Source organism: Antechinus flavipes, chromosome 5 (assembly GCF_016432865.1).
Source record: "Antechinus flavipes isolate AdamAnt ecotype Samford, QLD, Australia chromosome 5, AdamAnt_v2, whole genome shotgun sequence".
NCBI lineage: Eukaryota > Metazoa > Chordata > Mammalia > Dasyuromorphia > Dasyuridae > Antechinus > Antechinus flavipes.
In genome coordinates, this window is record NC_067402.1 from 210587794 (window position 1) to 210613414 (window position 25621).

Below are 25621 nucleotides of genomic sequence, written 5' to 3' on the forward strand. Positions count from 1 at the left end.
TATATTGACAGAATCCATGCCAGGGTAATTTTTTTTTTTTTACAACATTATCCCTTGCACTCGTTTCTGTTCCAATTTTTTTTTCCCCTCCCTCCCTCCACCCCCTCCCCTAGATGGCAAGCAGTCCTTTATATGTTGGATATGTTGCAGTATATCCTAGATACAATATATGTTTGCAGAACCGAACAGTTCTCTTGTTGCATAGGGAGAATTGGATTCAGAAGGTATAAATAACCCGGAAAGAAAAACAAAAATGGTGCATATTACTTTTAAAATGAACTTTTGTTCAGCCTCTGATGTCCTTATGACATTGCTACCACTTCAAGTCCTTATCTCATGTCTGGACTGTTGCAATAGCCCTGCCTCAATTCCATCCTTTCCCTAATCTGTTCTCCAGTTGACAAACTAATCTTTCTAAAGCAAGGGTCTGAATATGTCCCTCCCCTATTCAATAAACTCCATTAGGTCCCTATTTAGGGGAACTATATAAATCAATATAAAACTCTAGTTTTGGCTTTTAAAGCCCCTCTTAACGTTTCCTTTTTCTTACCTTATTCTTACCTTATTTGCTTCCTCATATTCTGTGATCCATTTGATACTGGCCTATTTTTTTTTTTTGTTTCTCATATAAGATATTCTATTTCCTAATTCTGCGCATTTAATTTTTAAAATCTTATTTAATTTTAATAGCTTTATTTTTTTCCAAAATATATGCAAAGATAGTTTTCAATATTCACTTTCGCAAAACCTTATGTTCCAAATTTTTCTATCTACCTTTCTTCCTTTCCTCTTCTCTGGATAGCAAGCTATTCAATATAGGTTAAACATGTGCAATTCTTCTGAATATATTTTCCATATTCATCATGTTATGCTAGACAAATCAGATCAGAAGAAAAAAAAAACCCACAAGCAAACGACAAAAAAATACTATACTTTGATCCACATTCAATCTCCATAATTTTCTCTTTGGATGCAGATGGCTCTTTCCATCATAAGTCAATTGGAATTGCCTTGAATCACTTCATTGTTGAAAAGTTCATCACAATTGATCATCATATAATCATCTTGTTGCTGTGTACAATGTTCTCTTGGTTCTGCTCAATTCTGTGCATGTTCCTGACTGTTCCTCATGCTTGGAATTCTCTTCCCCATCACCACTTCCTAGATTCCTTTAGGCTCAATTAAAATGCCATCTATCAAAAGTTTTTCATTATGCCCCTTAAAACTACCGCCTTCCTTCTGTTGATAATCCTCAATTTATCCTCTCTATATCTTGTTGTACACAAGTTATATGTGTATTATATTGTGAGCTCCATGAAAGTATAGGCTGTTTGTTTTTTTTTTTTTTTTAACCTTTCTTTGTATTGCTAACCCTTAGCATTATGCCTGGCTCATAATAGGTACTTAAATGCTTTCTGTCTTAAATTGACTTATTTAAGGGAATTTGCTAGTTTGTACTATAGAGTGTAATGTGGGAATTTTCAAAATTGTTGAATTTGCAAGAAAAACCACTGAGGCAGATCTCTGCGCCAATGATATTTTATTTTTATTTTTTAATTAAAGCTTTTTATTCTCAAAACATGCAGAGATAATTTTTCAACATTAACCTTTTCTGTGATGACCACATTTGCACCCTGGATATCTTAGAATCAGCTGGAGTCAGGATAAGCAAAAGGCCTTAGTCTTTATTCTTGGTCTTCAGAGGTAGGATTGAATTGGATGGAAGCAGAATTTCTGCAACTTTCCTTCTCCCTTGTCTACCGCCAAAGTGACCCTGGCTAGTCTTACTCCATCCCCTAGTTCTGCCTACAATCCTCTGTATACACCAATCATCAAGCCAGCACAGAATAGAGGGAAAGACCATTTTCCAAGCATATGCTAATAGAGTATTGTCCAATTGGTAATTAGCCTCAAGTGCTCAGCTGTCCTGACCTCAGTGCATCAATTCAAGAGTTTCAGCCTTTTACATCTCCCACTTTCTTTTGTTTTAGAATACAGGTTGTCACTTCATCCCTGACTTCTCAGGAAAGGAGGGGAAAACACTGGAAAGAAGGGGAAAACACCAAAAAGGAGGTGATCACATTCCCCCCTGATTTCTCAGAAAGGGAGGTGAAAGCACTAAAAAGGAGGGGATTGTGCCCTCCCTGACATCTCAGGAAGGGAGATGAAAAGCACCAAAAGGAAGTGAGGATTGTTAGCTGGTTTCTGGGTCGAAGGGTCTTATTATGCACAAACCCATCAGTATGGGAGGTATTACACAAGTACATAGCAATAACGCACAGGCTATTAGTGATGACTCTCCCCACAGTCAGTGCAAGCTCGATGTGGTGTAACAAACATGAATTATAAGTACAAGTAGTGATATAACAAACAATATAAATCAACATGGTGTTGTAAAAGATTGCCAGAAGTCCTAGAAGGAGAGTATGTAAACAGCAGTCACACATATGACTTCTTCAGCAGCCAAGAGATAGTCCAAAACCAATCTATTGTTCATTGTTTCATGTGTCAGGGAATCCAATGATCTCCGCAAGTTTTTAAAGTCCTGCAACAGTCTTTTCATGTGTTAGGGAATCCAATAATTCCAGCAGATTTTGAAGTCCTGCAACAGTCTTATCATATCTCAGAAAATCCAATGATTCCTGAGGGTTTTGAAGTCCTACAACAATCTTATCATGTCTCAGAGAATCCAATGATTCCTGAGGGTTTTCAAGTCCAACAATTTTTGATGTTCATGAGTCAAACGCCATAACTTCCATGCTCTTTCAGTGGTGGGTACAGTCAGCGATGGAACCATTTGATGTTTCTTGGGTCTTCTCCTTTGTTTCAAGGGTCTGCTCTGTCTCCCTCCGATGGACAAGGAGAATACGGCTCGTTGGCACCCATCTGATTCTTTCTCCACCTGTAGAGACACAAGCAAACCCTCTCCCCCAAGCAGTTAGCCTATCTAGTCCCTTCCATTCACCACTTTCGGGGTCTCTCCACATCACCTGGCGATTGTCTAAAGATAGTGGTGCTGCTCACACTAGACATTGCCCTTCCGGTGGGTTATAAAACCTGTCTGCCAGAGCCAGTGCATCCTTGTCAAAAATCAAGAGATTAATAGTATAAAGGGCTAGATTTAGAAGTTCTCTAGGGTTACCTGTGGCTCCCCCTTTCTTTTGTTTTTGGAGCAGCATCTTAATGTCTCTGTTTCTCCTTTCTACTATTGCCTGTCCTTGAGGATTGAAAGGTATGCCAGTGGTGTGTAAAATCTTATACTGTGTACAAAAGTGTGCAAAATGTTTGGAGGTATATGCAGGACCATTGTCTGTTTTTATTGCTCGTGGCACACCCATAAGTGCAAATACTTGGATAAGAAATTCAGTGAGCACTCGGGCTGTCTCTTTTGCTGCTGGTATTGCAAAAGTGAATCCTGAAAAAGTGTCTACCACACTGGTATAAAAAGACAGACGACCGAAAGATTTATAATGGATCACATCCATTTGCCAAATTTCATTGGGTCTCAAACCATGAGGGTTCTTCCCTGGAGGCAGTGTAGGAGTGTGAAAAGGAAGGCAAGCTATACAGGCTTTCACTATGCTACTAACTTCCTCTCTTGTTATTTCAAATTGTAAACATAAAGCTTGAGCAGCCTGATTATATTTAAAATGAGATTCTTGAGCTTCCTGAAATAAAGGAGTATTGGCCAACATGGTTAGAAGGCTGTCTGCCTTTGAATTACCATCAAAAATAGGACCTGGAAGTCCACTATGAGAATGGACATGCAAGATATAAATCTTTCCTGGATGCTTTCTCACTTGCTCTTGAAGTTCCTTAAAGAGCTGATATATATTAGAGGCTACAAATTTTATTTGGGCTGTGGCAACTCTTTGTACCACACCTACTGAATAGGCTGAATCAGATATTATATTTATATCTCCTGGATAATAAGTAAGAGCTAGAATGATTGCATACAATTCATTCTGCTGAATGGATTGAAAAGGAGTTCTGACTACTCTCTCACGAGAGTATACAGTGCAAATATTATGTTTGGATGCATCTGTAATGATAGTTGGTCCTTTAAAAGGAACTTTAGAAACCTTTTCTTCAAGAATCCATTGCCAATTATGTAATAGTCTGATTATCTTTAATGGAGGCCCGTGTGTAAAATTTGGAGCCCTGGCTAATAAAATTTGCCATTCTGGGATGGTTTTATAGCATATATTAATTTGTGCATTAGTATAAAAGGTGTATATCTTGTCAAGTTTTATCCCAGATAATTGTTCTGCTCACTTAATGGCCTTTAATAAAATTCTAGCCACAAGCACTGGGTAAGGAGTAAAGCTTTGTTCTGATTGTGCCAGGGGGTTCACCCACTCTATCACACTGTCTCCTTGATGAAGGACTGCTGTGGGTGTCTCTTGTGTAGCAAAAACTGATATTTCCAAGGGTTTTTGAGTGACTCTTTCAACCACATTGGATAAAGCCAGTTCAACTTCTCTCAAAGCCTTGAGCTTTTTTTGTAAGCTGGTGTGGTGAGTTAAAGAAGACATGGATTCCAGTCCAAGTTCTGCTGTGTGACCTTGTCAAGTTGCTTCTTATTCTGACCTTCAGTTTTTTTCATTTCCAAAATATGGGATTTGGACAGAATTCTGGAGAAAGATTTTTCATATTGTATAGGGGCATTTACTCACCAGAATCCTTCACCATGAGCCTCCAACTTGCTTTTCCTAAGCATAGGGTTAGACTTGTTTTTCCTTAAAAGGCATTGAAACTATCCTTGAGAATAACTCAAGGCTGGCAATAACCTAAGCAGAAAAGTTTTTGACTTCTGAGTGGAAGACCATTGATGACTAATAACAAGAAGTTATCCTTGACTAAATCAAGACTTTATACTCAATGAACATGTGTTCTCTGTTTTAAATGCTCTTGTCCTAAGTTAAGTAAACCTTTTGTGAGATAAACTATATTTTCTTAGATAAACTATGAGTACTCATTTTAACCTCAAACCTAGGGTACCATCCCAGACAGAGATAAGCTTGTTTTACTATAGTTGGTCATAGTTCAGTCAATAAACATTAAATGCCTACTATGAGCTAGACACATCATTATATCATCAAGATCATTCTTACAGCAACTGAAATCTCAAAGAGCATAGTACAATTGATGTGGCTAATGGAGAGTACCAAATGTTGGGATTTGGTCATGTGAAGAATTCACAATGGCCATTCTCTTTGGCAAAAGATAGAAGGAGAGATTACAGACAAAATGAAGGGATACAATAGACACCAGAACTGGTAAATATGAAATAGAACTGGGAGAGGACAGAACAAGGAAAGTGGCTTTAATAAATAATAAATAATTGTTTAATAACTAATTTATTTACTTAACAAATAAATATTTTAATAATTAAAGTAATTATTTAATACATAATTTATAATAATAAATAAAATTATTTTAATAAATAAAACAATTTATTATGTAATAAATAATATAATAAATAAAATTATTTTACCAAATAAAATAATTTATTATGTAATAAATAATAGGAAAAGACAAAGTCCCTAATGGAACTCATAATTACTCAGGAGAAAGGGAACATCCCATGAGATTGGGATCCCTTAGCTGGCAGGCTAAATCCTAAAAGGTATTTAGCATCCTAAAAGAGCTAGTTAGCTATAAGGAGAAAGACATCATAAGTTATTCTGTGTGTGTGTGTGTTTGGGGTGGTTTGAGAGGAGAGACACCTGATCTAAGGAGTTCTGCAAAGCTGACATGAGCCATGGACAGATCTTAGAGGGAAATTTTAACCTCAGGAACTTGACTAGAATTTCTGACAGGACATAGCTGGGCTGCCCACAATCTCCATAGAGCATGGATCCACCGAAGCTAAACTGATGTCTATCAGAGTCTTTCCTCTGTCTGCCCCAGGGAATAATTCCATCAACACTATAATTTTTCTCTGCCAACTGCATCCAGCTATCCGGGACCTCATTTCAATGGGGAAAATGACCAATTTGGGAGTCAGAAGACTTGAGTTTGAATCTTGATTCTACCACTTACTATTTATATATAACTATATATACTATTTACCATTTACTAACAACATACCAATTAGTCTCCCTTGAATTCAGTTTTCTTACCTTTAAAATAAAGCAAACTGTTAAGATTCCTTGTGGGTCTAATTTTGTGACTTTTAAAGTCTTACTCTAGAATAAACCTAGTTAGGCTCTTCCAACAGATAAACAGAAATTAAAGAAGAGGAAGATTAATGTTAATGATAAAAACATTTTACCTGTGCTTGTCAATCTCATATATCTTTAATTTATACTAAAACTTAGACTACAAATATCAACCTTTTTTATATATTTAAGTGATTTAGTCCCTCCTGGACTCAAAGGTTATGGCTGGATAGCTAGGTAGAATTTAACAATAGTAAAAGCTCTGATATTTAATACTTCTCAAAGGATGCTTGTATGTTTTTAAATGCTTTAATGAGTTTCTCTCCCCCCATTCTTTTCTTCAGATCTTTCTCACTCACTTGAATTTGTTATAAACCCAGTATTCTGGGGTTGTTAAATCCCCAGAGTTTGTGTTTGATATTGGAATGAAATAAAATACCCATAGGCAATTCGACAGTTAATGAAACTGATGTTACTTAGCTTTGGCAGAGAAGGAATCAAGGACCCCACAGAATGATTTAGCTGAGGGAAGATCTCCTGCCTCTGAGCTGCCCATGATGGTACAGCAGCCAAGCATTAGAGAGTGTCTGGAGTTCCTTGTGAATGGTTTGCACTCAGACATCAATAATCCACATCAATTGAATGAATGAATCATTATTAGTCTCCTAAACCAATTAAATCTTAAAGAGAGTTTAAATACCATTTAAGGAAGAACTAGCCTAATTTACATGGAGGGGAGGAAGTAGTTAGGAGATTGTTCCTATTTATATCCATATATGGAAATTCATAACGTATACCATGCATTTTTTTTTTTTTTTTGCTTAAGGAAAAACAATAAAAGGACATGCTTTTTTAGTTACCCTAATGCAAATAAATTAAATAATAGAAAACACTGCAAGTAGAGTTTAGTTCATTAATCTCTTCCTTCTCCCCCTACTTCCCTCCCTTTTCATCAAAAAAGTGTTACAAATGTCAATTATTCCCTGCCTCTTTATCTTCATTATTTTGTTTCCCTAAAAAAAAAAAAAATCAGTTTGATGTAATACAGTTTTGTTCCCAATGTCATGAAACTCCACAGTGAACCATTAATGCAAACATTTGGGTTTATCTGAATATATTTTCAATATGTCCTTTAACAAAATCTATTTCTATGATAGTGAATATTGAAAACCATATGGCCTTAGGAAATTAATTCCAGAGAATGATAGCTATAGAAAAGCTTAAATAAAGGAGGCAGAGTGATCTCAGTCTAAGGGTCATTTGTCAGCCCCTCCATGTTGTTAGTATTTCTGCAGTCCTGTCTTGCTCATATGCTTCTGGTGTAACTAGGTAAGTGGGAAAACTGACAGGGGGTGCCTCCTGGGAAGAAGTGGATAGAAGAATACAACAGAGTTGCTACAGTGACCCAGGTTCCTGGTGCTGGAAATAGAGTGTGATCTCAAAAGAAATTTATTCCATACCTACCACCAGCAAGGCATTGTGCCAAGTGCTAAAAATACAAATATTAAAAAAAAAACAAACCCAAAAAACAAGACAGTCTCTGCTCTTAAGGAACTCACAATCTTATGCAGGTAGTTTGGAAGGGGGTGTTGTGATAGCACTGATCTATTAGGGTTCCTCTTACCTCCACCTTGAGTTAGTTTTTTCCTAAAAAGCGGGGACCTGATTGGCACAGAGGGTGGAGCAAAGCTTAAGCTGTGCCTCTATTGATGAAGTTTCCTGATACCCTCTAGACATATTAGTGACATATATAACTCATTGTGGGGTCAAATCTTAGATGTGCCCAGGTAATAGGAATTGCCAGCCATACTCAGCTCTGCAACCCCAGTGCATTTCCATGTGGATAAAAAATGGGGCTACCCCATCTGAGATAAGTGCTTGATCGAATTTCTTTTCTACATTAGGGCCAAGCAAACCTCCTTTTATTAATTGCTGATTGACCTGGGAGTAGGTCATTTTGTTCTAATCCCAGACCTGAAATAACAGGACCAGAGTCAAGCCTGCCCCTAATTGGTATTTTGGTCTGAGAAATCACAGCGATTGTGATCTGATAACTCCTGCTGGACATAGCCTTAGCTGGAGCACTTAAGGCAGATTCAGAGAGACAAAAAAATTGGTGCTGGAGATGGCGAGGCTACACCTGGAAGGATATGGTGGGACTACAAGGAAGGGTGGAGTGGAAAGACTTTAACGAGTTTTGATCCAGGTGCAAAATCATGCTCATTATTCTTGCTTGTTTGAAGGCTTCTTCCTCAGGCAGAGGGTTTATTATGTGCTTTGAAGTGACTATGGGAATCCGGTTTCTTTTCTCATCCCAAGGATTTGAGAGCAGACTTGTTCTTCTGGATTGGCCCTGGTCTTGCTTGCCTTTACTTTGTGGGGTCCCCTGGACAAGGAATGACCTAGGTGAGGCTGAACTCTTCCCTTGCCCAATCCTGCTCTCAGAAGTGATCCAGTTAAGGCTCCTAAGCTCAGACCAATTTTTAAATGTATCTAAGGCAAAAAGGAAGGTAGGGGAGGAGATTTTAAACATATGTATAACATGACTGTCATTGTCACAACAGTATCAACACTTTTAAAAGCAGTAATAATTCAACAAGCTTTTATTAAGTGCCTTCTGTGTGTACTAGAATCTGGAAATACAAAGGCAAACAAGTCCCTGCCTTCCAGGGGCTAACATTCTACTGGACTATTGTTGCTGTTGTTTTCCTTTGTTCTTGATGATCATGCAATGACTTGTGAGTGAATTGGAGTTAAGTGAGGGAGGTTTGTGCACGATCACCAGCTGCACTTTCCCCCCCAGAGCTATCTGGATCCAGTGGCCAGATGTAGATCAGGACAACTGGAGATGTCCCTATTCTATAAAGAATGAAAAGGGAAAGGGAAAGGAAGAAATAGTGTGTATGGCATTATAAGATGTCTAGAAGGGATGGGAATTATGGTTTGGGGCAAGCTAGATACTAGTTACTAGAGTTTGCAATCAAACATTTATTAAGTAATATGTACAATTTTATTATGCTATCTATTGGATTACTTGCCATCTAGGGGAGGGAGTGGAGGGAAGGAAGGGAAAATTTGAAACACAAGGTTTTGTAAGGGTCAATGTCAAAAAATATCTATGCATATGTTTTGAAAATAAAAACTTTAATAAAATAATTTGTTATGCTAGACAATGGGAAGGAGTAAATAAAAAGGAAAATAAGATATGGTTGTTATGAAGCTTATTATGTAGAAATTAAGTTTTTCATTACTCAATAAAAAAGTAATATACAGGAAAAGCAGATTTTATTCATTTTTCCAAGGTCTCTCCTATCTTTGCTGTCCCATTGAATCAAAATTAGATGATTTTATTGGTATAACACTGACTCATATGCTTCTTTACAGTAATAAGGACCAAAAGCTGCCAATCAGATGCTCATGTCTAGAACTCTGGACCTCTCTCCAACCAAGTGCAAGGACACTTTGGAAGCAGTAACTCAATTCTTTCAGGTTAGCTCTATCCCTTCGTCCCACTCATTTCTTGGTGGCAACTTTTGTCCTCCTTAGTCTAAGAAATCTGGTATAGATTTATTCATCCAGGCTCTTGACAGCCCCAATTCCTACATTAGGAAAACTGTCATCTTTAGCACCTTTGATGCATTTAAATTAAAAACTTTAAAAGGTTCACTATTCCATAAAAACTTTTCACTCAAAGTTATGTTCTTGGTTGCCATACCCAATGGTCTTTTCTCTATCCTTATTCTCCTTGACTTCTCTGCAGCCTTTGACAACATTAATGATCAATCTCTTTTCTCTCTAGGTCTTTGGGACCTCTCTTTTCTCTTGTTCTCCTCATGTCTCTTTGAAGGTTCTTCTCTATCTCCTTTGCTGGAGCTCCTCCTTCAGATCATAGTTTCCAACTAGAAATGTTCTTCAGGGGTCTATCCTGGGTTCTCTTCTCCCTCCTGTACCTCACATAGTGATATCATCATTTCCCATGCACTTAATGACCATCGATATGCTGAAGATTCTCAAATCTTATCTTTTATGCTCCAAACTTTCTGTTTTCCTCTAATCTCACATCTTCAACTACCTTTCAGATGTCTTAAACTGGATGTCTGGTAGAGAACTTAGAATCAGCTATATCCAAAATGGAACTCATTATCTTTTTTCCTAGACGCTCCCCACTCCTACCTTCCCTATTACTGTAGAGGGCAATACTATCCTCCCAGTCCCTCAGGCTCATAACCTGGGAATCTTCTTGGATTCTTTACTAGTCCTCATCCCACCATTCCTTACCCCCAAACTCTCATCCAATCTGTTGCCAAAGCCTGTTGATTTGACCTTTGCCATATCTCTTAAATATTCTCTTCTTTGATAGTACATTAGTTCAGCCCTCATTATCTCACATCTGGATCATTGCAGAATTATTTTAATAGCCTGATAGTGGTTATGCCTGTCTCAAGTTTCTTCCTTGAAAGAATTATTATTATTATTAAAAATCATCTTTGTTGTCTTCATTTCTGATAGGATTCAAATAGCAAGGATAAGGTCACTACTAAAGAGTTTTTTTTCCCCTAAAACATAGACCACCCTTCTACTGTATAAACTCCAGTGGCTCCCTATTGCTTCCAGGAACAAATTCAAAATGCTCTCTGCTTGGCATTCTAATCCCTTTATAACCTAGCCCCTTATCTTTATGCATCTTATTCCAATACATATTCTTGGATCCCGTAGCACTGGTCTCCTAGCTGACAAGACAGTCTCTCTCTCAGCGCAAACGGTTTCTTTGGTTGTTTTTTATGCTCAGAATGCTCCTCCATTCTGATTATCCATCTCTCTGGCTTCCTACTAAAATACTATCATCTTTTATCGGAAACCTCCCTACCTCCTCTTTTCCCCTGTTCATTATTTCCCATTTATCCCAAAGCCTGCTTTGCATATATTTGTTTGCATACTGTTTTTTGTTTTGGATATTTCTTCTATATTTTGAGGGATAATATAGAGAATAACAGAAAGAGTTCTTAGAGTTTGAAGAAACTTGGTTTTGAACTCTCCCTCCAATACTTAGGAAATAGGAAACTGGCCAGTGAACCTAGTCTTTATGAGAATGTGTATAGTATCCAGCTGGTGGAATCCTTTATATTCTTCAGAGCAGGTGTAGATGTTCTATAACTTATTTCAGGCCATTAGCCATGTAATAGGGATTCTGATTTTGAGTAGGTAGCAAGTGTCTGAGGCCAGAATTGAACTCAGGAAGATGAGTCTTTTCCTGATTCCAGGATAAGTGTTCTATCCACTCCTCCACCTAGTTATCCTAAAATGGATACTGAAGGCATTTCTAAAGGTAGTTGATAATTTTTTTTAAAAGGTAGTTGAAACACACAAGGGGTCAATGAGTATTTCTTGAATCCTGACTTTGGAAATCTTTTTCTTCCTTCAAGGAGACCTCACCAGATTCTTCTTAGATGGAACTCTATAATAGATGGGTAGCCAAGATAGGCTCTGAGGTTCTGTGCTTCCATTGAATCCATAGTCAGCATTTTTCCCTGTTGCGAGGAGTCACGTTCCTTCAAATTGCCATCAGCCTTGGATGACTGGACAACATCCAGTGCTTCCTTCCCTGCCATCAGCTTCTGCTACTCTGGTGTTAAACACCTCTGAATCAGAATAATATGTAATTGAAAAATGTTTAACAAAATAAAAACACAATCAAACATAGATAATATTAAGTTGTGGCTTTCCAGGTTAATATGTAAGTGGGTAGGGATCTTTAGGTATGGATTATTGTCTTTGTTTTAATTGGAGTTTGACACGGTTCCTCTGGAGGACTGGTCACTGGCCTTGAAGGTCTCCTAAGCCTTTCAAAGATGCCAATGTTGCTTCCTGAAGATTTCTGTGTCCTTTACCTAAAAAAGAAGAAACAAAAGAAACAGAGATGACCATATTCTCATGGCTTGTGGCTGGGGAGCAAGAGGGAAAAGACACCCTTCACTACAAATTCAGAAATAACCTCGGGCCATAACATTTTAAGAACAATATTTTTCATTGATACATGCATACCACATATTCATATTCTCCACAGAATAAAATAAAACATTCTATGGATGTAAAGCTTTCAAAATTTTAGAGACCTTACAAAAGAAATACATATCAGGTGGGAATAGTCTGAGGTATGTGTCATACCTGTCACCTTGTCTGCCACTATAGATATCCCAAAGGTACTTTTAGTGAGTCTATAGAAGATGAGCTTTCATTCAACTCTTCTTACTCAATTACAAAAAGCAGTCATTTTATCCACCTGTGTAATAGTCTGCAGAATCCCAACTGTACAAAAAAATAGAAAAATAGTGACCTTATCCTTGCTATTTGAATCATATCAGAAATGAAGACAACAAAGATGATTTTTAATAATGATGATAAAAACTGCTCATATTTACACAATGGCTTAAGCCATTTTTTTCTCAACATGTTCCTTTTTTCTCAACAGCTTGTGAAATGGGTAATGTAAACTATTTTTTATTTCGTTTTTATAGATAAAGAAATGGAAACTATTTCTATTTCTAGTATATCATTTACTTTTGACCCCTTCTCCCTACTGACATAGCCCTCACCAGTTACCATTTAGATTGTTGTAACAACCTTTTGGTTACTCTATCTGCCTCAAATTCCTCCTACACAGTGCTACCAAGGAGATTTTCTTTAAATGCAGATCTGACCTTATCACTCTCCTCCTCAACAATCCCCAGTGATTCCCTTTTAACTTTGGGCTTAACATAGATTCCTCATTCAGCCTTTAAAGTCCTGCACAAGCTGTCTTCCACCCATATTTCCAGATTCACTAAATGACTTGCCCCCAGAAATATGTGATTCATCCAGATTGGCCTTCTCTCTGTTTCTGATCTCCATTTCCTATCTTCAGGCTTTGGCTCTGGCCATCCCCATTCTCTTATGGATTTCCTGCTCCCCTCTGCCTCATAGAAACACAAATCAAACACCATCTTTGATACCTTTTCTGATCCCCCTATACTGGTAGTGTTCTCTCTCCCAAACTACCTGGTTTAACCAGGCTTTGGGTATGTCCAGATCACCTAATTTGGAGCACCCATATGGGAGAGATCAAGGATCATCTTCTGAAAAAAGATTTTCTACATTCCTCCATGTGGAACCCATGGGGAGCATGTTCTTATCCACAAAGTAGAGTAATTAGGAATGTTTTTTCATGGAAGTTGGTCCCTGATCTCTTGTAGATGAGTGCCTTCAAATTACGTGATCTGGGTTATATACAAGACCTGGTTATTCTTATATTTAACAACTTTATGTTATTATAATCTTTATATATTATATATTTATAATTGTATCTGTAATTATATAATACACATATAATTATGTATTATGCCTGTATCTAAATATATGTAATGTATCACATAGTATATCCTTATATTTATATATTATATAAAATACATTACTTATGTTGTGTCTTACATAGATACCACATTGTACACTAGAACTTTATAGCCACACATAATACATGTACTTATATAACATACAAGTAATTATGTATCACATGTGTACTACAGATCACATGTGTAATATGTCATATAGTATATCTAGGATTATAAGCTATACATGTAATTATACTATACATTTAATTATGTACTATATAAATATGCATGTAATATATTATATCCTTATAGTTATGTTATATATTACACATGTTACAATGCACCATGTCATATGCTATAGCTTTATAGTTATATATTACAATGTGATTGCATAACATATGTCATTATATATTACATGTGTGTTCCATTAGCACACATGTAATGTGTCATGTAATATATCTTTAGGATTATAGGCTATACAGGTAATTATACAGTATACCTTCAAATATGTAGTATATCTGTACTATATAAATATACATGTAATATGTATCATTTATTATATCCTTATAGTTATATATTACACATATTTTATATATTACATGTGTACCATGTGTGATATATTATAGCTTTATAGTTATATGTTATACATATAATCACACAACACACATGTAATTATGTGTTAATGTTTACTACATGAACACACAATATGTCACATAATATATCTTTAGGGTTATAGACCATACATGTAATTATACAGTATACATTTAATTATGTAATATGTCTGTATTATATACATACATATGTAATATATATCATATAGCCTTAAAGTTATAGAGCATAGGTAATAATAATATATATGTTACATATATACCATATGTTACACATTATAACATTATAGTTATATGTGTTACATGTAATCATATATCACATTTAATTATGTGTGACATGTGTACTACATGAGCACATATGCAATATGTCATATAATTTATCTTTAGGATTATAGAGTATACATATAATTATACAATACACATTTAATTATGTAGTATGTCTGTACTATATAAATACATATGTAATATAGTATATCCTTATAGTTATTATATAAATATTATATTATATAAAATATATTCTATATTGCATGTGTTCTAGATATTACATATGTAACATATATTATACTTTATAGTTAATATTATATTATATATGCTACATATTACATATATACCATGTTATATATTTTTAATATATCTTTATAGTCATATATTATATTTATAAACAGTATATATTTAATTGTCTACTACATGTGTATTACAAAAGTACATATATGTCATATGTTATCTCTTTATAATTATATATTATATAAAATATACTGTATGTGTTCTACATTTACATATGTAATATCTGACATCTATTATATCTTTATAGTTTTACATTATAAAATATTTGTATATTATATATTATAATTATGTATTAAATCTTTATATATCATATATGTTATATGGTATATATAATGTTATACATGTTATAGATATTATCTCATAGTTGCTATATATCATTTTTGTTATATATTATTATATTATATTTATACCATATAATATGTAATGTAATGTTACATATTATATCTTTATAGTTATTCTGCATGTGTCTTTTATGTGTTCTTATTGCTTCCCTCATTTATTAACTCTTTACAAGTAAGGACCATTTCATTGATTATTTTTATAGCCCCAGCACCCAGCACAAAGACTGGTTTGAGGTTAGTGTTTTATAAAGGCTTGTTGATTAATTCTTTGAGAGGTTGGGTGCCCGGCTCATTAATAATAGACATAGAGAAGAATTTCAGTGGAGAATGGAATCCAAGACCCAGGACTAGTGATTTTTCTCCTTTACGAAAGGAAAGTAGCATGGAGTTAGCCAGCAGAGAGCACTCTGGATACAAAGCTTTTACCTTTTCTAAACTTTGTCTTCATTTCCAGGAATTAGAAAAGCCTTTGCTTAGCTTAGCGTAAGCTCTCTTGGCTCAGAAATTGCTTCAATGAGGCTAGGATTGAGTTCTTTGCTGGTGACTCTTTCAGACCATTCTGCTTGTAAAAATCTGTGGTGATGAGTTTCATGGCAATAGCTGAATGAGTCAGAACCTAAATCAGTGATTTCCTTTGAATTTTGACCAAGAAATTCTATGTTCTTTCCTCCTTTAGCGACTGAGAATCCTTCTGACTCAGTCATTCACAAAGGCTGCATCACCAGTAAAATATTCAGCTGCTCCTTGCTTCCTTTCCCACTCCCACTTCCCAGCTGTCTACTCTTGGAGAATCTCTCTCTGATAATTACCTCTCCCATCTCATTTGTACAACATGGCTTTTTTCATATCTGCCCTTCCCTCCAAGGATTGTTGGGAGGTTTAAGTTAGATGATACAAGTGAAGATACTTTGTAAACTCTGTTCAAAAATGGACACTGCTCTGGATCTGTTTGAGTTCAAATCAGACACTTAATAACTATGTAACTTTGGGTAAATCTCTCAATTTCACATCAATACATACATGTGTGTGCATGTATGTCATCAGAGTCCTGTTCCTTCTTGATGAATTAGGATTAGTCTGGAATACCTGACCTTCAGGAGAGTCAGTTTGTTTCTTTGGTTCCTATAACAAATATAATATATTATTATTGTTGAAAATATGCTGTTTTTAATATTTGGATAATTACAAAAATTAATAACATTTGGTTATTCCAAAAATATTGTTGAAAATATGCTGTTTTTAAGACTAACTTTTTCTGAGAAGATTTTAGATATGCTTATTTTTGAGGCAGTGATGCATAGTGGTTAGAGAGCAAGCATAAGAGCTAGGAAAATTTGGGGTCAAGTCCCACTTCTGAAAAATACTTATTATGATGTCCTCTACAGATTATTTTATCTCTTGTTGCTCTAAGACAGTGTGGGATTTAGTCCATGGACAGATTTCATGGAATCTGTAAACTTGGATGGAAAAAACAATATTTTCTCTAACCGAAATTTATAATTTCCTTCAATTACTAATTAAAGAACAACATTCTGAGAAGTGGTATATCTGTAGGCTTCACCCAACTGCCAAAGGGCTCCATTCACAAAAAAGGTTGGGAACTCTTTCTCTAGGAATGTAAGTTGAAGGGAAGGTAGCAGTCTCCAATGTTAGAGAGTTTCCTCTTCAAGGAGTTTACCATCTATGAAATTCTAGGTCCAGTCTAAGCCTATCCTCTGCTTTACAAAATGTTTAGTAGCAACAGGGTTTTTAGAGAATCATTTCATCATAAAGATAAAAAAGCTGATTGAATCCCAAAAGGAAAAGGCATTCTGCTCAAAGTCACATGGTTATTTATTTGGGTCTTTACAAAGTTTGGCGATTTTAGGTTTGAATATATTTTGTCCTTCCAAGTTTCCAAATCCATCATCTTTGTAATATCAGATGCTACTAGAATGCTTTGTATATAGTAGGCACCAAATTCATATTTGTTGAATTGAATTGTGATTTTTAAGTTCCTTTAGAGTAGGGATAGTATTTTTATCTATCTTTATAGTCCTGTCCTCCTCGTAGCATCTAGATAGTCTAATACAAGTATTTTATACCCAGTATGCATTTAATAAATTTTTGGTTATTCTAGGCCCTGTTCCAGCTCCCTCTCCATAGCTTTTTATTTTAGAAGTTAAAATTTAAACTGTTACAATCACAACTTAAGGCAAAACTCATCACTCTCACTTGGGGTTCTCAGACCAAAACATCTTTTCTGGTCATCAATCCCTTCTCCATGTTATTCTCCTCCATTAGAATGTAAAATTCCTGAAGGCAGGGACTATTTATTTCACTTTTTTATTTGTAACTCCACTATCCAACTGCAATGCCTGATACACAATGAAACCATCATTTAACACACAAACATTTATTAAGTGCTTACTATGTGCCAGGGTCTGTTGGGTGTTAGAGATTCAAGTACAAAGAATGAAAAATGCCTTATCTAAAAGAGCTTAAAAATTTCTTTTTTTTTATCCACTGTCATCCATTCAATCATGGATTAAGAACGAGAAGAAATCCTAGAGATCTTCACTAAGTTTTTCTCCCTTCCCCATTATCCCCATCCCCATATTACATATCACCTCCACACAAGAACTAATCAAGAATCAGAAGTCTAGGACTTGGAGAGTATTAGCAATTTTTTTGTCTTGAGGTTTTCTGGTCTCACTGGTTCTGAAAGAATGACAAAATTTGTTTTGCCTTTAGGAGTAAGAGAAGATTTTGAGCTTGAGGATAGTGGAAAATGATGAGGATGAGGGAACCTAGTTAGCAGGCTGAACTTTTCCAGCATGAGTTGAGCTCCAGGCCTAGTGGAAGTGGATCCCATAACCAGGAATAAGAAGGAACCCTGGGGTTTGGGGATAGTGTGATGCAGAGATAAGGCAATCTCATCTGTGAGCATCCATTAGGCATAAAGGAACAATGTGGGTAAGAGTAGCTTGAAGTTTCCCCTACAGGATACTGGAGAGGGACAGAAAGAAAGAAAGAGACAGAGAAACACAAAGAGAGGCAGAGAAAGAGACACACAGAGACACACACACAGAGAAAGAAACAGAGAGACATTGAGAGAGAAAGCAGATAGCGATAGAGAGAGGAAGAGAGGGAGGAAAACAGAGGGAGGGAGGGAGGGAGGGAGGGAGAGAAGAAGAAAGGGAAGGAAGGAGAAAGAAGGAAGAAGAGAGGGAGGGAGAGAGATGTAGGGAGAGAGAAAGGGAGAAAGAAGAAGGGAGATAGAGGAAGAAAGAAAGAGGGAGGGAGGGAAGGAGGAAGAGAAAGAGAGGGAAGAAGGAGGAGGAGGAAAAGGAAGAGGAGGAAGAGGAAAAGGAAGAGGAGGAGGAGGAAGAGAGAGAGTGAGAGAGAGAGAGAGAGAGAGAGAGAGAGAGAGAGAGAGAGAGAGAGAGAAAGAGACAGAGAAACAGAAAGAGGAAATTAAAATACTTAGTAAATCAAGTTAGTAGCCAGAGGAATGATTGAACAAGCCAAGTGGTAATAATTTTTTTTTCCACATTGGACTTAAAAAACACCTAGTGAAAAGGAGTTGGTAATTTGCTGGGAAAAGCAAGCCATGCTCTAGAAAGAAGTGAGCTCTTAGAAGAGCTTTATGTGAAGGGAAGGAGTCTAGTTTCTCTCAGCACATATGACGATAGATCAAGCTACAGACCAAATTTGCCATCACCATGTGGTGGCTTATATATCTGAACACATTAAGAACCCTTATTGTTAACCAACTGAATGACTTCACTCATGCATTTATTATGGGAGGGAATTAGAAACCAAAGGGTGAGAAAGGCTGACTCACTTAAAAACCTATGAAGCCATCTGCGAATTGATGGTCAGACAGATGTGAATTAAGATTTCAAAGATTTGGTCAATTGCTTCTCACATGCGCTATTGATGGCCCATATAGATGCAAGCAAGCTTTTTGTATAGTTTATACATATGGTAATCTGGAGGGTCTGGGAGAAACCCTGTACCAAGAGATTTATGTTGATCAAAAACCTACTGAATTTGCCAATCAAGGACTTGGTGAAAATGTGACTTACTACGTTACTTATAAACTTGGAAACACTTGACTTTGAAGTTTGACTGACACTGGAAAGTTCAGAGATTATGTCTATGGAGAGAAATTGTGTGAACTGTAGCATTCACTGATTTATAGTTTGACTGGTGCAAAGATGAATGCCTCTTGCAAGAGATAGCTAGCACTACGAGTCAGCTCTGAATTCAGCAAATGCTACCGGTTGAGTAAGATGAATGTGAAGGTAGATGCTATTTTCTCAAAATCAAGTAACCACGGAAGCTACTGGGATACCTAGGGAAGAAGGGACAATGAAGGAGCTTGATTATAACAAGCAAATGGAAGTGTGATCAACTGGTTTGAGACTTTGACTGAAAAGCATGTCAGCTTAATTGAACTAATTCTTTTTTCCTTGGTTGTCACTGGCAAGAATAAATTGCTGATGAATGACCAAGATCTGTGACACAAGCCATGGAGCAAATGATGCTAAGAGACACAAGTTCAAGTCAGGTAGGAGCTGAGCAGTGGAGTGTCATTCTGGACGATCACCAAACCAATAAATGGTAACAGGAAGTACATGGTGCTACTCAATATATCTTGTTTTATGGCCTTGAAAGCTTTAAATAACTTCAGACATATGAATAAGAAATAGATTTTGTTTGCCCAAGGTGGTGGTAAATATCATTAAGAAGTGAAAGCTTTGTGGTGGAATAGATAAAAATACTAAGTCTGGAGTTAGAAAGACCTGTGTTTAAATCCAGTCTATTTCCTAGCTATGGGATCTGGGGTAAATTACTTAATCTCTGCTTATGTCAGTTTCCTCAACTGCCCAAATGGGGAGAATAATAATCTATCAATCAACAAAAATTTATTAAAAGACTACTATGTACCAAGAACTATGAGGATACAAAGAAGACAAAAGTCAGTCCCTGCCCTCAAGGAGCTTACAATCTAATGGAATACAATGTGCAAATAAATACATACTAAGTAAATTAAATACTGGATAAATAGGAAATAATGAACAGAGAGAAAATGCTTGGACAAGAGCCATGTCTCCTTATTGATGATGACATGAATATAAGCATGAAAGATGATTTATAGAGAAGAAAGATGACAGGAAAACCAGTTAGTGAATTACTAATGGATAATAGACCAGGTAAGGAGAGATTCTGACCTACTATAGTGGTAAAATTATCCAGGTGAGGATGAAGGAATAGAGAGATATTTTTAGTCACAGTCAGCAAGGAGAAGGGAGATGGCAAGTGGATAGAGTTTCTGGCCTGAAAACAGAAAGACTCATCTCCTTGAATTCAAATTCAGCCTCAACTACTTATTAATTATGCGATCTGAGCAAGTAACTTAACCTTGTTTGTCTCAGTTTCCTCATCTGTAAAATGAACTGGAGAAGAAAATGGCAAGTCTCTGCCAAGAAAATTCAAAATGGGGTTATGAAGAGTTGACCATGACTGAAACAATTGAACAACAACAGAATCTCTTGTCAAAAAGGTCATAGATTCAAGATAAAGAATGAGATATACATTTTCAGGGATGGCCCATGTCTTAATTTGTTTTGTATCACTATGCTCTGCTTGTTTTAATTTACTGGAGAATGAAATGATACCCATTCCAGTTACTTTACTAAGAAAGCTCCATGGACAATATTAGAGTGATACAATCCACAGTCACAAAGATTGTACAGCAAATAATATACTTTCTTACAAGGGAAAACTTTCATTTTCCTTTTTGAAAGGAGGCTAAGATGGAGGAGATTGGAGAGATAGTGATAGTAGCACTTAAAAAGATTGAAAAAAGAAAAGAATATAATTTAAAATCATAAACAACAAGCAGTAGGAAGTTCAGAAGGGGGCATAAATAAGCAGAGCAATGTTGAAATTATCATATTAAATTAGAATTATCCTATGTAATGGAACTTTTTCTTCCCCCATTATAAAAAGTTCAATTTTATATGAGATGTACATCTATGTTTTCCTTTGTATACTGACTCAACTAAAGGGCTTAGTAAATATAGTGTGGGCTTAGAAATCAGGAAAACCTGAGTTCAAAACTTAACTCAGATACAGATTATCTATGTGATTGAACAAGTCTTAACCTCACTCAGCTTCAGTTTTCTTTTCTATAAAGTGGGGATAATAATAGTACCCATTTCACTGTTAAATATTTTTGCAAACCTTAAAGTGCCATATAAAAGCTACTATTATCTACATGTTCATTTTTCGTGTTTAGATTATAATTAAAAAAAGACATTGAACTTAGCATGTACGCTGGAGAGAACTGACTTAAATGCAGTTTCAGTTCAGGTAATTGAACAAAAGAGAAGGCAGACTTGAAAATTAGTCAAAGGTTTAAAGGTTTCAGTGTCATTCTATGTTCACTTCTTTTTTCTGGGTGGTTTTTTTTTAATCTCTCCCATGGTTTTTCCCTTTTGCTTTTATTTTTCTTTCCCAACATGATTCATGGAGCAATGTGTATTAAAAATATATAAGGAAAGAAAGAAAGAAAAAAGGAAGGAAAAAAGGAAGGAAGGAAGAAAATAGGAAGGGAGGAAGGAAGATAAAAAAGAAGGAAGGAAGGACAATAAAAAAGGAAGGAAGGAAATAAAAGAAGAAAGAAAAAAGAAAAAAATTGATTCCGGTTTGAGAAATGAGAGAAACCTTAGACTTGTATGCTATGTATAATTTTTATAACTATGTATCATGAATAAAATTTTCCAATCAAGAAAACAAAAACAACATTCAAAAGATGGTTTCAATATTTAGAAACAAGCAAACCTATCTGGGTCTAAAAAAACACTTTTTGATAAAAATGGAAAATATAGAAAATACAGAATAGGATAAAGGTGGGGAAAGTGAAAGCTGATTTTTCTGAATGTGCACAAGTTAATTTATGACATTTAAACCCAACAACTCATTATTTATGTTGACTAATGGTTGGCTATTTGTGGGATTTTGGGATTGGCTTCATTCTTCTTAAGAACAATATGCCTACAGAAGATATTTTTGTTGTGTTTCAAGTTACAAGCTCTGAGCTAGCCAAAATGATCATTGAAAGAATATTATGAATGGTTACAAGGAAATTAGAAGAACATGGAACATATTACTTATCAGACTTATGGATAGGCAAACAATTTATGAATAAACAAGAGATAGTGAATATTGGGAGGTGTAAAATGGATAATTTCAATTACATTAAATTAAAAACGTTTTGTACAAATAAGACATATGTAACCAAAATCAGAAGGAAGAAAGAAAATTGCAGAAAAATTTTAAGGCAGATTCTCAGATAAAGGTCTCATATCTCAAATATATAAACAAATTTGTTAAATCTAGAAGATTATAAATCATTCCCCAATTGATAAATGGTCAAAGGACATGAACAGCCAGTTCTCTGATGAAGAAATCTAAACAATTTATAGTCATGTGAAAAAGTGCTTTAAAACAATATTGATTAGAGAAATGTAAATTATCATTTTACTTCCCTCGGATAGGTAAAAGTGATTTAAGGGGAAAGAAACAAATGCTGTAAGAGATGGGGAAAAATTGGGACACTAATTCACTGTTGCTGGAATTATAAGCTAATTCAACCATTTTGGAGAGCAATTTGGAATTAGATCCCAAAATTTATAAAATTTCCTATCTTCTTTAATCCAACAATACCACTATTAGGTCGGTTTCCAAGATGATTATGGAAAATGAAAAGAACCTATATATTCTAAAATATTTTTATTTAGAATATTTTAGAATAAAATAAATTTAAAAAATATATACATATATATATATATATTGGTTATGGTTAAACCATATGGTTAAAATATATGGTTAAACAAGTTGTAGTATGTGATCACAATGGAATATTATTGTCATATAATATATAAAGAGTTTGATGATTTTAGGAAAAAAACATGTAAATATTTGCATGAAATAATGAAGAGTGAAATGAGTACTACCAAGAGAATATTGTATACAGTAACAGCAATATTGTTTTAAGAACAATCAAATCATTTTGACTATTAGAAATACCCAAATTAGCTCCATAAGGACCCATGAAGGAAGATGCTATCTACATCTAGAAAAAGAACTCAAAAATACAAGTATGTATAGTATGGTTTACACTTATACTTACATATATATGTAAATATTTGTGTCTAATGATAGCTATCTCAAGGGTGGAAGGAAAAAAAAAGAAAATTACATGAAAATTTTATTATATATTTAAAAGGAAATGAAAGTTGTATAGATAGATTTGCAGTTTCATGTGCAATTCTCTTTGTTTTTCCTTTTTTTTACTTTGTTATGGAAATGCTTGTTTTATTTTTTAAATTCAGAAATAACACTAAAAAAAGAACACTGTGAATATCGGGATCTAGTCCCTTTCATTTTACTGGCCCAGTGACTCTCATAAATCATTATGGCAATAATTTTATCCTTGTCATGTGACCTTGGGCAAATCACAATTTCTCAGGACCTCAGTTCTTTCATCTATTAAATGGTTTCAATGATATTTACACTAATTCAGGATTATTGTGAGATTCAAATGAGATCATGAAAATGAAAATACTTTGCAAATTGTAAAGCAATAAAAAATAGTAAGAACAGCTTGAATAGCTTTTTTCATAGAAGGACTGTTACTATATTTTTAAGAGAAGCTATAGAATCCTGTAGTAAAAGTTTAACTAGTATTCTATGAGGATTCATTGGTAAAGAGATTGGGTTTTAGGATCATGAGTAGAAGGGGTAAGTGTGAAATACAGAGAGTGAGGATGAAGGTGACTTTATTTAAAAAAATTTAATAATAGCTTTTTATTTTCAAAATACATGCAAAGATAGTTTTCAACATTCATTCTTGCAAAATTTTGTATTTCAAATTTTTCTCCCTCCCTTTCCCCACTCCCTTCCCCTAGATTGCAAGTAATTCAATATAGGTTAAATATATGCAATTCTTCTAAACATATTTCCACATTTATCTTGCTCCACTAGAAAAATCAGATCAAAAAGGAAAAAAAAAGGAAAAAAGCAAGCAAATAATAACAACAAAAGTGAAAATATTATGCTGTGATCCACATTCAGTCCTCATGATTTTCTCCTTTCTGGATGTGGATGGTTCTTTCCATCACAGACTTCTTTTTTTAAAGAAATGTTTTATTGTTAGCTTGCCAAGAGAATTTTTGAGAAAAGACTCTGAATTTTGAAATATCTGAATGGTAGGACTATGTTACATAAGTAAAAATTCAAGACTTGTAACAATAGTCAAAGGTGTTTTTGGTTGTGATCCTTCTCAAAGTTTAAACGACTAAAAATAATAATTTATGTCTTTGGTTATTATTGATTTCCTTGTCAATAAATTACTTAGCCAGTAACTTTAATGTTTATTTGATTTTAATGTATTAAGAGTTTTGATAATCCAGAGAAATATGAACAACAGTTCATAGAAAATGAGGTTTCTCCAATTGATTAAAAACAGTTTTTAAATAAGTTTTGTCAACTGGGAGTTTTCTGTATCAATGAAATCACAGGGCCAGACCCTATTTAATAAATAATATTTAATTAGCTGGGTGAGGGCTCCAAGATGTTGATTAATTAATGAGAAAGCTATCTAATATTAGTAACTAAAAAGGAAATATCCAAATATATCTCTGGATTTGTGAAAATGAGAATAATACTGTAATCAAAAAAGTATCAGGCTAAGGACTGATCATTTCATGTGGTCTACAAATTATTGTGGTAGACAATTATGTCACAAATATAACCATAATTGTTATTAATCAATAGCCATTTACTAATCTTACAGAAGGAGGAAACAGTCCAGTAAAGTTTAAAAGATGTTCAGGAAGTTCAGAGCAGATTTGGGAACTGAATCCAAAGATAGTGAGATTTCAAGGGTCTCCTTAAAGTCTCCCCTTTTACCTCTGGAAAATTAAAACCCAAATTAGTTGCTGAATACTAGAAAGAGATCATGTAATTGTTTATCTTAGAGTTTAAAAAAATAATTTGGACAAATTGGTCCAAATAGAATGAATTATGGGAAAAAAATTCAATTTTAGTATATTCTGCAGCAGGAAATAGTCGCAAACTTTTGCCAAGTTGCTTTAACGTATATTTGAGAATAGTTTGTAATTAGAAAGTAACTGTGGACTACAGGTTCCCAATAGAGTGGTTGGAAACAGACTATTCCCTTAAGTAGGTTACTTAAGACTACTATCTTTCAAACACCATCCATTGTCTAGCAACTGATTTCCACTGACATCACACAGATGGCCCTTCTCTTGACCAAATGGTTATCATTCTCAATTTAGCCAACTTCTGAGATGAATGAGATTTTATTGTTGAATTTTGAACTATCTTTCTGGAACAGTTTCTATGTGGGGAAGGGGAAGAACATAACATAACATTTCTTGTTGGCTCTTTTAGCTTGTGAAGCACTTTTAAGGACACAAGCCTAGAAATCCGGGGCTGGAAAACTGAACCCAACTTTATTACCTGATTTTATAGAACACATCTGTGTAATGACTTCAATGAAG